We start from the raw sequence: 12,808 nt of genomic DNA on the forward strand, positions 1-12,808 counted from the left end.
TCAAACCCCCATCTTGGGCTGGAGAGATGCTTCAGCGGTTAAAGATGCTTGGTAGCACAGCCTACAGGGCTGTACTCGCCTCCCCAGTATCCCCATAAAGTCAGATTCACACAGTGGCACATGTGTCTGGAGTGTGTTTGCAGTGGCAAGAACTGACGCGCCTATTCTTTCATTCATTCATCATGCATTCATTTATTCTGTCTCTCCTCTTTCAAATAAATACTTTTTTTTTTTTTTTTGAAAAACCCATTTCTGCATTCAGGAATATTCTGGCAGAGGACGCGAGATCCCCCACCTATCAAATGCGGCGAGTGGCGCTCAAAGTGGCGGGACAGGCCTTTGGGTACCAGGGCGACCCCTAAACGTAAGCCACTGGCCACTGGGTGTGGAGATCTCGGGGCCAGAAGCCAGGGAGCGCGCGGAGTTGGACACCCAGCATCTAAGGAGCTTTTCCCGGCGGGCGGGTGGCCCCCACCTCCCCCCACCTCGAGAGGCTGAAGCTCCCCCGAAGGGCTTCGGCCGGCCGCGACGCCGTCGTCAGCTCACGCCCTCCTCCGGGCGCCCCGCCCGCTGCTCCCCACCTCCGCGCCCAGCCTGGAGGCCGCCGAGCTCCGGACGCGCCACGCCGCGCTGGGCTGCTACAGAGCGGGCGGGCGGGCGGGCGGGCCAGCCGGCGAGCGGTCCGGGAGCGGCGGGGGCGGCGCCCAGTCCGCGGGAGAGGGAGGAGGGACGCGGCCCGACGGAAAGGGGCAAAGGAGGGCCCCGAGGGCGCCAGGGGCCAGCCCGGCTCGGGGACCGGCAGGTAAGCATTCGGCGCGCCCGCCCGGACGAGTCCCGACCCTTTCGGGCTGCTAATCGCCAGCCCCGTGAACTGAGGACGGGCGCGGCGGGATGGGTCGTGGCGTCAGCACTCGGCGGGCGAGCGGACGGCGGGGCGAGCGGTCCCGTGCCCCGGTGGCAGCTTTTGAGCCGGGGCCGCCCGGAGCGTCTCAAAAGGCTGAGGCAAAGCGCGGCAAGCCCACGGCGGGAGGCTGCGCGCGCGCTGTGGGAAAGGGGGCGCCTGCCACGCGTTCTCGGAGAGGGACTTTGCGTGTCCCCAAGCCTTTAAGCTCACCCTGACCCTCCCCAGCTTTCTGGGACACCGAGCCACGAACCTCACTCGCGAGGGCCGTCTGTGAGACACGACTCCCGTCCACCGAGACTCGGTTTACCGCTCCTCCCGGCAAGTGGGGGCGGTGGTGCTTGAGGCGTGCAGACGCGCCCCCGGGGAGGCCCCGGACAGGTGGCCCCTGCCTGGCGCGCAGGCGCAGACCCGCACTCTAGAGACCAGGGGGTATCATCATCCCTCCCTCCCGGGAAGAGGCTACTGGTCTCTGGGGCCCCAAGGCACGTTTCCTCAGGGGCTTGAGAGCCAAGCTTCCCTGAATTAGGTCCACACTGAGGAGGAGAAAGCTGACCGGCCTGGTCTCCTAAGAGCCTGAGGAAACCGGAGCCTAAGATCTGTGGATGCTTCAACAGTGACACTTTTAGCCGGTACACACCTGGGGGTCTTGTTGACGTGAGGTTCTCATTCAGCGGGACTGGAGTGGGACCTAGACTTTGCATTTCTGGGCAAGCTTCCAGATGTCACTGCTGTCTCATGGACCATACTATATGGCAAACTGTACAGGACTACTGTTTTTGTCCAACAGGCTGAAAAACTTAGGAAAAGTGAGAGGTCAGAAGACGAAGTCCTAATTCCTCACCACTCCGTCTCTGCTCCAGACACACACACTGAGAAAAGGCTAAACAATTGCTTCTCATATAATAATGAAATGCTTTACTATTATTACCAAATTTCTCATCAAATGCATGATATGCTAACAGAGCTATCTGGCTTCATGGGCTTACAGCTCACACTTAGTTTAATGCTGACTACTTCATAAGTTTTGAGTAAGAAACCTTGTGTTTTTATTTCACCGTGGAACCCACAAATTATATAGTAAATCTTGTCTCATAGTCACCTTAAGTAGGAAAAGGACCATGTCTTTGATAAAGGTTCAAATGCGTGGGTGATGTTGAGTAAGGTTTATAAGGCTAGACACCGCACTTAGGCTAATCTTTCTCAACTTCTCTTTGGCTATCTTAGGTAAGTGTATGACACCAGTCATGCATGGTGTGACAGAATTTGTTGCCTTATTAATATTAACAATGCATTAGGACTTTAATTATGGCTAGGCATTGTGGTGCAAAACTGACATCCTAGCATGTGAAAGGTGGAGGCAGGAGGATCAGAAGTTGGACATTACCCATCTACTGCTACACATAGTAAGCTTGAGGCCAGCTTGGGGCTATATGGGACACTGTCTCAAAACAGATGAAAGAAAGGAAAGGAAAGGAAACAAAGAGAAAGAGGTAGAGAAACATGAAAAAAGAGAAAATGTAGCTTTTAGTAAACCATACAATTAGCCAGGTGTGGTGGCACACGCCTTTAATCCCAGCACTTGGGAGGCAGAGGTAGGAGGATTGCCATGAGTTCAAGGCCGCCCTGAGACTAAATTCTGGGTCAACCTGGGCTGGAGTGAGACCCTACCTAGAAAAACAAAAAAAAAAAAAAAAAAAACAACAACAACAAAATTAAACTTGATGTTAAAACAATCTAAAATTAACTGACAAGGTGTTGTCACCAAAGGATTTAGGGCATCTTTAGTGTCCCAAAAATTTTTTGCTTAGGCAATAAATTAGAGAGAGCTGGACAGTAGTTGGTTTGACTGCTTGTATGGCTCCAATGTAAAGCTGGAAAATAAAAAGCAGCCATATTTTGTAGCTATTCAGAGGTATTGTTTTACAGAGCCTCAGCACCACACCAGCCCTGATCAAATTCGCTTCTGCTTTTATCATTCCCATATCCCTGCAAGGTGACTTTCATTAAAAGAGGGGACAGAGTATGTTTAACTGCTGGAAATTGCGGGCCAGGATCTGTATTTTATCTGTGAATAATTCTGGGGAAAAATGTTGGAAATACAAAAAAGAAAAAAAAAGTGGAGCACCAGTTATGGATATGATTCTGTTCAAGAGTGGGAGAGAAAGTCGGAGAAGTGGAATTTCATTAGCAGGTTTGGCAGGGAAAGGAAAGTTGCTGTTTTTGGTACCATGAGCAGCCTTCCAGAAGTGGCAAAGTGAGTTTGCTCAGGTGTTAGGGAGGGCCAGTAACGAAGCTGATTTTCCATGGCTGATGCAGTCATTCTGGGAATTCAGGGAGGCCATCACTGCATATGTTATTGGCGCTTTCACAAATTGGGTAGAATGCCGTTCAATGTAAAAATGAGGAGGGGGAAATTTGTTCTGTGATATTAATAGATCCAAATATAGAAAAGAGAGGCTGTGACTTCAGTTAAAAAAAAAAAAAAACACCTGGGAATGGGTTTTTATGCCTCTCACAGAAAGCTCTTGTCTACCTCAATGTACAAAATGAATGCTTTAACAAAATGTTTATACATTTTAAAAGGTGTAGATTTTTATAATCTGTGTAGGACCTATTTGGAGGGCATCAAGATGGCACAATTGAAACCTTTGGGAGGAAATTATCATAAAATAAATTCAATCAAAGATTTTGGTGAGCAGTGTTCCATTTTAGAAATCAATTTCATTGATTCCTTAGTCTAGTTCATTTTTAAATTGAAGTGTAATGTATTTACAATAAAATCCACTTGTTTTAGTAAGAGTCTATAAACACTCATAGGAATGTCATTGCCACTATATCAAAAATGTAGAACTCCATCACTTCAAAAAGTTCCTTATTGACACTTTGTCAACCTCTTCCACCACTCTTGCCCCCTGGAAACCGCTGATTTATTTTGCCACAGTAATTTTGTCTTTTCCAGACTGTTCTATAAACGAATTCATATACTATATAGCTTTCTGAATCTGGCTGTGTTACCCTAACACAATACATTTGAGATTTATCTTTGTTGTATCTTTCCACAATTAATTCTTTTCTTTATTTGGAAACACAGAGAAATGGGAGAAAGGAGGGGGGGGAATGAACACCCCAGTGCCTCTTGCTACTGCAAATGAACACCAGACGCATGTACCACTTTGCACATCTCGCTTTATGTGGGTACTGGGGAACTGAACTTAGGCTGGCAGGTTTTTCAAATTTTTTAACTGCTGAGCCTTCTCCCCAGCCCCATAATTTGTTGTTTTTTTTTTCTTGGCAAGTAATATTCCACAGTTTATCCACTCATCAACTCTTGATGATTAGAAATAAGGTTAAAATAAACATTCACATGCAGCTTTTTATATGACCATACATTTTCATTTCACTTAGATTAATACCTAAAAATAGAATTGCTGTGTTGTACGGTCAGTTAACTTTATTCCAAAAACAAATATGCCTAACCTTTCCAAAGTGGTCATACCATCATATTTATTTATCTTGAAGTGCTGGGAATTTAATCCAGGACCCCGTAGATGCTAAGCAGGCTATCTTCCACTGATCTATAGCTTCAGCCCTGGTTTCACCCAGCTGCATTCATAGCAGCAACATATGAGAAGCCCACATGCTTGCATTTTCAGCAGTGCTGTTTATTTCATCATAGATGTTCTCATGGTGGTTTTAGTTTCCTCCACGCTATTATTTGGTCATTAGTATACCTTCTATGAAGTATCTGTTCTTTTTTTTATCTCAGAGTGTTTGGTTATTGAATCATGGGTTCTTTATATGGCTGGATACAAATTATTTGTTGGATACATGTATTGCAGATAATGTCATTCAGTTTGGAGTCTGTCTTTTTTTTTTTTTTTTTGGTTTTTCAAGGTAGGGTTTCACTGTAGCCCAGGCTGACCTGGAATTCACTATGTAGTTTCAGGGTGGCCTTGAACTCTTGGCAATCCTCCTACCTCTGCCTCTTGAGTGCTGGGATTAAAGGCATGTGGCACCACACCTGGCTTGGAGTCTGTCATTTAATTTTACTAATGATGTTATTTTGCAGAGTAGAAATTTTATTTTGAGTAATTCCAATTTATCAAGTTTCTTTTCTTCCATGAAGAGTAATTTTAGTAATGATCTGATAAATATCTGCCCCAACTTGCCAATATACATTCCCCTGTCTTTTTTTTTAAATATATTTATTTATTTGACAGAGAAAAAGGAAGAGAGAGAGAATGAGTGCACCAGGGCCTCCAGCCACTGAAAATGAACTCCAGATGCATGCGCCCCCTTGTGCATCTGACTAATGTGGGTCCTGGGGAATTGAACCTGGATCCTTTGGCTTTTCAGGCAAATGCCTTAACCACTAAGCAATCCAGCCATTCCTCCAGCCCCACTCCTCTGTCTTCTGAGCATTTTATTATTTTATCATATATATATGTATATATATATATATATATATATATGTATGTATGTATGTATGTATATATATGTTTATAACTTTATTTCAGCTAAATTTTTGTGACATAAGGGGCAAGGTTCCCTTTTTCCAAACAGATCCCCAGTTCTGACAGCATTTGTTGAAAAGACTCTCTTCCCTCTTTGTTACCCTTGACTCCTTTGTCAGAAATAGACCATATATGTGGGTCTATTTTTATCTCTTTATTGTGTTTCACTGATTTGTATGTCTATCTATGCCAGTACAACACTGTAAGTCTTGTGCATTTGTTAGGTAAATTCTTAGATTGTTTTTGGTGTGTAATTTTTTTTAGAAATTGTATCCTTGGGGTTGAGGAGATGGCATAGTGGGTAAAATGCTTGTGGTGCAAACTTGAGGACCTGAGTTCGATCTCCAGCACCCATGTAAAAAGCTAGGCATGACCACACATTCCTTTAATTCTAGTGCTGGTGGGCTATGGTGAAGACAGAAGGAGTACTGGGGCTCCCTGGTTAGCTAGACTAACTATAAAAACAGGGAGTTCCTGGTTCAGTAAGAGACTCTGCCTCAAGGAAATAAGGCAGAAGAGCATAACTATACATAATTAAAGCTAAATCTCACAAAGTATTATGCATTACCAAGGGTACTGTAGCCTGATATTTTCAGTCTGTTCTATTTCATTTAGACATGGTGGTAATAGTCTAAGACCATACTTTCATATGAATTCATGACCCATAGTTTGAACACCATTGCTTTATAAAGCTCTTCATTGGGATCTGTTGGATTGTTCTAGGGAAGATTCATTTTCCAGCAATTACTGCTATGATACAGAGTGAGTTCATTTATAATAAATACCCCGATATAACCATTACTATCCATGTTTGTTTTCCTAATCCACGTAGCTTCTAACCCAGCATCTATTTTGACCCCACAGACTAGCCAGTAAATGTAGCCTTTTAATTACACAGTTTAGAACCTTCTCATAATCTCCTACCACACTTAGGATTAATCTCCAGATCTCCATGCTGTAACTTCTTTTATCTCTTTTCTTCTCATGCTTCTGCAAATACACCAACCTACCTGCTGCTCCCCACCCAAGCAACACATTTGCCTGCCTCCTAGACTTTGTATTTTCTGTGTTCCCATACCCGGAACACCAGACAATCATAAGACTTGTTCCCTGATTTCATTAAGGGTACTCTCTGACCCTCATTCTAAAGCAACACTCCAGCCTACCACTGAGGAGGTCCATACTCTTATTCTGCCTTTGATTTTGGTGGTAGTATTGTCAGCTGTAATTATATTATTGAATTACTTTCCTTTTATTGATCCAATATTTTCCTTTGCTAGTATATACGTTTCAGGAGAGCAGGGACTTTGTCTATCTTGCTAAGCCTTGAATATATACAGTGTAAACAGTTCATTAATCGTCATTTTGAATTCTGTGATAGTAACAGTGGTAGAGGATAGCAGGTATTTGTTGAGAAGGTGTACTTTTTCAAAATGTTTAAAAAACTTTTATTGGGAAGTTTCATACCTGAACATAATGCAATTTAATTATGAACCCCTTCCATTGCCTTCTTTTGTCACTCTTCTCCTGCCCCCTTCCACGGAACTCCTTCTAGTCTAAGTAGCCCCTCTTCTATTTTGATGTCTTTTTTGTCCTCCTCCATTATCCATGTTGGAATGTTTTTGGCTTCAATATTGTGCAGGTTGTGTGGAGGTAGCGATAGCTGCTGAGAGATCATGAATGGTTCATATCTTCGCGTCCAGAGGACAGTGTCCCAGACTATGCTGCCCCATCCTTTGTTGTTTGTTTTTTGAGGTAGGGTCTCACTTCTAGCCCAGGCTGACCTGGAATTCACTGTGTAGTCCCAGGATGGCCTCGAACTCATGGTGATTCTCTTACTTCTGCCTCCTGAGTGTTGGGAGTAAAGTCATGTGCCACCACACCCGACACCTGGCTTTCTTACATTTTTTTTACCCCCTCTCACAATGTTCCCTGAGCTGTCAAAGGCATGATAGAGTTGTCTCATTTAGTGCTGAGCACTCAAAGTCATTTATTTTCAGTGCTTGGATGAGTCTTAATTCTCCCTAGTAGCCACTGCCATCTGCAAAAAGAAGCTTTTCTGACCAAAGGGACAAGCAGCACTGTTTAATGGGTCCTGGCTCTCAGGCAAGCTTTTTCTGCTGGGTCTGTATTAACTCATTTATTCCTCCCAATCTCCTGAAGCAGGTAGTATAAAAGAGGAAAGCGAGGCACAGAGAAGCTATGAACCTTGTCAAAGGTTGTTCAGAAGGCAAGTAGTAGATGCAGGGTTTGGTTTCTGAGCCTATGTTCTTAACTGTAATGCTTCCAGCAGTAGTGAGGAGTGTATACATCCCTGCCTCTTATATGCATTTACACTTACGGTTTTTGATCCCTTAGTATAGTGGTTCTCAACTGGGGGTGATTTCTAGAAATATCTGGAGACATTTTTGGTTGTCATGACTACTGGGGATGCAAGTGCTGCTGGTATTTAGTAGGTCAAGGCTGGAGATGATGCTTTACATACTACAATGCTGCCTCCTTAAATGAAGAATGATCTGACCCAAATGTATGTAGTATTGAGGTAGAGAAAATTTACCTTAGCACAGTGGATCTAAAAGTCTACTGGAATTACTTGAAGAGTTTTAATAATTAAATACCAATGTGTGGGGACAATGTTTAACGTTATTAAAACTCCATGGGCCTTCAGCATTGCCCAGCAATCCTACTACACTGGCCCATGGGTTTACTTTTTAACTCTCCAAGACAGGCTTCTGTCAAAGTACTCAACTCTTAAAAAAAAAAAAAAAAAAACAAAAAAAAAACCCGTTTTACATCTATCTTGTTGCATTTGTGCTTGTCTTGAGCTCATTAGATAGGAATCTTGCCATATTCTAACCATCCAAACTCCCAACGTGCAACATTTGTACAAATCCTCACAGTATTCACCAGTGTTATAGTGAAACTGTGAATGAGATATCTCCATGTCAGAGTGGTGTCTTTTCTGGGCTCTGGACTGCTGAATCTTTTTTTCTTCCATTGTCACCATCGTCATTATTATTATTTTACTTCTTACTTGGAAATAACTTTAAGCTCTACAAAGAAATTTTTTAAAGTGATGAGTCCTTCTCAGAGTATGACCTCTTGAAAGCCCACAATGTCCATCTTCCCTTGTTGGTAATGACAATTTTGATCATCTAGTGAAGGCGCTGCCAATTGCCTCACTAGATGGTTGTAGTTACTGTCTTTTTTGTTATTGTTTGAGGCAAGCCCAATAGACTGGCTTTGTTTTATGAAAGAGAATGAATTGGTGCACCAGGGTCTTAACCACTAAGCCATCTTTCCAGCCCCATTTACTGTCTTTTTTCCTTCCAAGTCAGCAAGCTTTTGAAAGACACAAATATTCTGTTTCTCATTAATAGTTACCTCCAGCTTTAGCATTCAGTGATGACTTTTGCCTGTTCAATTTTAATACAATGGTTAAAAAATGGTTTTATAACTCTAGTATTCCATTTACATTCATCAGTTGGCTTTTAGTAAGAGCCATGCCATCTTTCCTGTTTACTTATGTATTCATTTATTTATTATTGATATAAACATTTATTTATTATTTAGCTAAATGATTTTTAAATAGCATAGAAATTGTTACCACAGTTAGTTTGGTTGCCCAATTCTGAAGGAGTTTTTTTTTTTTCCCCCCCAGTACTAAGGATTGAACCTATTGTTAGACCAGTGCTCTGTCACTGACTTGCCTCTCCAGTATTTGTACTTAATTCTTTATTCTGTTTTCTTTTCTCTTTAATGAAGTCCTCTCATTTCTGGATCATTTACATCAGTCTGCAGTCAGTACCCAATCTGTACTATCTCCGTTAGTGCCACATCGGCCTCCATTTGGGTATTTCTCCTCAGAGGAACCTCTTCAAAGGATGCTCATACTTCTTCATTACTCCACATCATTTACCTCCTCCAATCTAATGAAGGTTTTGAAGTGCTTATTAGTCCTCAGTGAACTCCACATTGCCAAATGCAGCCATCATTTCCCTGACTTACCAGATTTTGCAGCAGCATTTCATACAGGGCTAGACTTTACTTCCTCCTTTAAAAAATTATTACTTATTTGCAAAGAGAAAGAGAGAGAGAGAGAGAGTGAGGAAGAGAGAGAAAAGGAGAGGAGAGACGAGGAGAGGAGAGGAGAGGACAGAAGAGACAGAGAGTATGTCAGGGCCTCCAGGTGCTGCAAATTACCTCCAGATGCATGCAGCACTTTGTGCATCTGGATTTACATGGGGTCTGGGGAATTGAACTCACTTTTGTAGACAAGTGCCTTAATCTCTGAGCCCTCTCTCCATCCCCCTCTGTTCTCTCTCTCTCTCTCTCTTTTTTTTTTTTTTTTGGTTTTTGAGGTAGGGTCTTGCTCTATCCCAGGTTGACCTGAATTTACTGTGTAGTCTCAGGGTGGCCTCAAACTCGTGGTGATCCTCTTACCTCTGCCTCCCAAGTGCTGGGATTAAAGGTGTGCACCACTACTCCTAGCATTCTCCTATTTTTTAAAATTGTCCTTTTATGGTCTCCTTTAGGCTACACTTCCTTGCTTTTCCTATTTTTATTCTAAGTCTTAATTTCACTTACAGAGGTTGGCACTAGAACTTCCTTTTCTTGCTATGCTCTCCTAGATGACCCCATTTTCCTATGACTTTCTACAGTAACTCCAGCAATGACCTTTCCTACCACCAGAGACTTAATCTACATTGATATCTATCTCATAGGCATGCCAAGCTTGGCTTTTCAAAGCAAACCTTAATCCCTGTCACTCCCATGCAGGGTCTGATCTTGTCCAGTAAGACTCATCTCAGTTTATGACACCATCACCCACTCAATTGTTCAAGCCTCAGACCTACAAAGTTCATGACCTAAGTCCAGCCCATCGTGAAATCTTATTAGTTTGACTTCCAAACTGAACCCCAGATGTTCCTAATTCTCTCTATTGCCTGCCCTGCTCTGCACTGCCCTTGGTGCTGCTGCTGTTTCCTCCTCCTCCTCCTATTCCTTCTCTTCTTCTACCTCCTACTCCCTGTTTTCCTCCTCTGCCTCCTCCTGTTCCTCTTCCTCCTCCTTACACAATCTCAATCTCTCTCTCTTTCTCTCTCTCCCTTCTCCCTCTCTGTCTCCCTCTCTTTATCTTTTTCTTTCTCCAGGGCCTCACTATCCATCCTGTCTCAGCCTCTTGGAATTATAGGCATACATCATTACACCTGGATTAAATATTCTCTTTCATAGTATACCCAAGTGTCTGGGATTTGTCTCAAGATTCAGGTGAGGATAGGTATCTAATTAAGGTTTTCAGAAAAAAAGAAGTTGTTTTTTGTCAAGTGAAAAAAATAGTGACAAAAATCCCACAGATCTCCAGTGTCTTATTTTTCAATGAGGGACTTTCCTGGTCATCCTAAATATAAGACAGGTTCACAGAATTTTTAAAAAAATATGTTTTATTTTTATTTATTTATTTGAGAGAGGGGGAGAGAGAGAAAGAGGGAGAGAGAATGGGCATGCCAGGGCCTCCAGCTGCTTTAAGTGAACTCCATATGGTGCCCTACGTTATGCATCTGGCTTACATGGGTCCTGGAGAATGGAACCTAGGTCCGTTGGCTTTGTGGGCAAGTGCCTTAACTGCTAAACCATCTCTCCAGTCCCGGGTTTTTTTTTTTTAATTAGCATGTTGACCTTGGAATTTAGGCATATACAATTTCCAAAAAATCCATTTTGGAGGCTTGCATGTGGATGTTGTGGTGGGAAGAAAGAATAAGCAACCAGCTGATTTTCACCTTTGTTTATAGCATATTTGCTTGTCTATTTCAGGATGAGCTCTGGAGTGACACAGGAGATAAGCTGTGGGTATCACTGGGATCTGAGGAAAGGGCACCAAAAATATTTTCTGGTACTTGGTTCTGGCCTGAAATTCATGAACTGATGTTATGAGGACAGAAAGTAGAAAATTAGAGGCTGTATATTGAAGTGGTTTTCCTTTTAGGCACTGTGTTCTGCTTTTGTTTTCTGGTGCTGGGGAATCAAACCCAGAGATTTCTGCTTGGTTCTATCACTGAAATACATGCCCAGTCCCTATCTGAGCTTTTTTGTCAAGTTGGTACTAAACTTTCCATGAAACGTCAATGAAAATGAGTTTAACTGCTGATTTTGTCTAGATAATTAACTTTTTGACAGATTGTATCATCTGTTTTGAGGTATTTGGAAAAACCATTACCCTTGACCCAGAAGGATCTGGTTTTCGGAATAGCGCCAAATGTTTGTTACATTCACAGTTCATACATGAGTCAAGAGCTGTTCACCATTATTCACTCTGATTATACTTAACATCTATGCATCACCATTGAGTCATTTTCTTCATAGCATCCATCCTTACACAATAGACAACTGTGTTAAATAGCATTTCATAAATATTATTTACAGGCTTAGCCTTTTTGTTTCACCGAAGAAAATGTATTGTGTGTGTGTAACATTGAATTTGAATTGAAGTACAAATTATACACATTATAAATGAACAGCTTGGAGAATTTTCACAAACTGGCCATATCACCCTTGCTAGACCCAGATCAAGAATCACAACATGAGCAGCTCTTAGAAGCATTCTTCCTGCCCCCTCCAGTAAGTACTATCCTTTTGACTTGAATACTATAGGTTAGTTTTGTCTGTTCCCAAATTTCATGTGCATGGTACCAAACAGAACTCCAGACCTCTTCAAATAGATGTTTGTGAGATTCTTTCATGATATTGCCTGTAGTTGCCACATCCCCACTGCTATGAGTGCTGAATCACCTGACTTCCACAGTCCAACCTGTCTGGTGGTAATCGGCCTTTGGTTGGCTTCTGGTTATTGTGGTTTTAGAAATAATGCTGTGAGGAACACTTTTGCATATCTGTGCGTATTATTAATGGGAAATTACCTAACAGAACATGTGTGTGTGTGTGTGTGTGTGTGTGTGTGTGTGTGTGCGTGTGTGTGTGTGCAGAGGACAGCCTTAGATGCTATTCCTCAGGCATCATCCACCTTTTCTGAGACTCTCATTTTTGTGTCTCTCATAGGTCTAGAGCTTGCCAAGTAGGTTAGTTCTGGCTATCTCTGACTCCCTAGCACTGGGATTACAAGCATGTACCACCATGCCAACATATCTGGCTTTTCTACATGCATTCTAGGAATTTAATTCAAGTCCTCAAGGCTTGCATGACAAGCACTTTGCTGACTGAGTTATCTCCACAGCCCTTGGTATAGTTGTCACAGTTGTCAGTTATTTTCTCTTCTGAGTTCAATGAGGGTTAGTAGACAACTTTGTATGACCTAATATACCATTGTCCATATTCAACTTGAGACTCCTTTCTATAACTTCAGTGAAGTTTTAACACCTTTTTCCCTTGAAAA

At 42.5% G+C, this 12,808-nt stretch overlaps 1 protein-coding gene across 10 annotated transcripts in view; it reads left to right on the forward strand.

Annotated features, from left to right (window-relative positions):
• The first annotated feature begins 296 nt into the window (after nucleotides 1-296).
• The window catches only part of Adgrg2 (adhesion G protein-coupled receptor G2), a 130,063-nt gene continuing 117,551 nt past the window's right edge, over nucleotides 297-12,808 (forward strand). For 6 of the 10 annotated variants that reach the window (XM_045140014.1, XM_045140013.1, XM_045140016.1 and 3 more), the window contains exon 1: nucleotides 298-364. The gene's annotated coding sequence lies outside the window, so the exon portion shown is untranslated. Of the gene's footprint in view, nucleotides 365-740; nucleotides 803-12,808 lie in introns of those variants that run through there. The other 4 variants (XM_045140010.1, XM_045140019.1, XM_045140012.1 and 1 more) reach the window with 2 other exon arrangements.

The sequence above is a fragment of the Jaculus jaculus genome, chromosome X (assembly GCF_020740685.1).
Source record: "Jaculus jaculus isolate mJacJac1 chromosome X, mJacJac1.mat.Y.cur, whole genome shotgun sequence".
NCBI lineage: Eukaryota > Metazoa > Chordata > Mammalia > Rodentia > Dipodidae > Jaculus > Jaculus jaculus.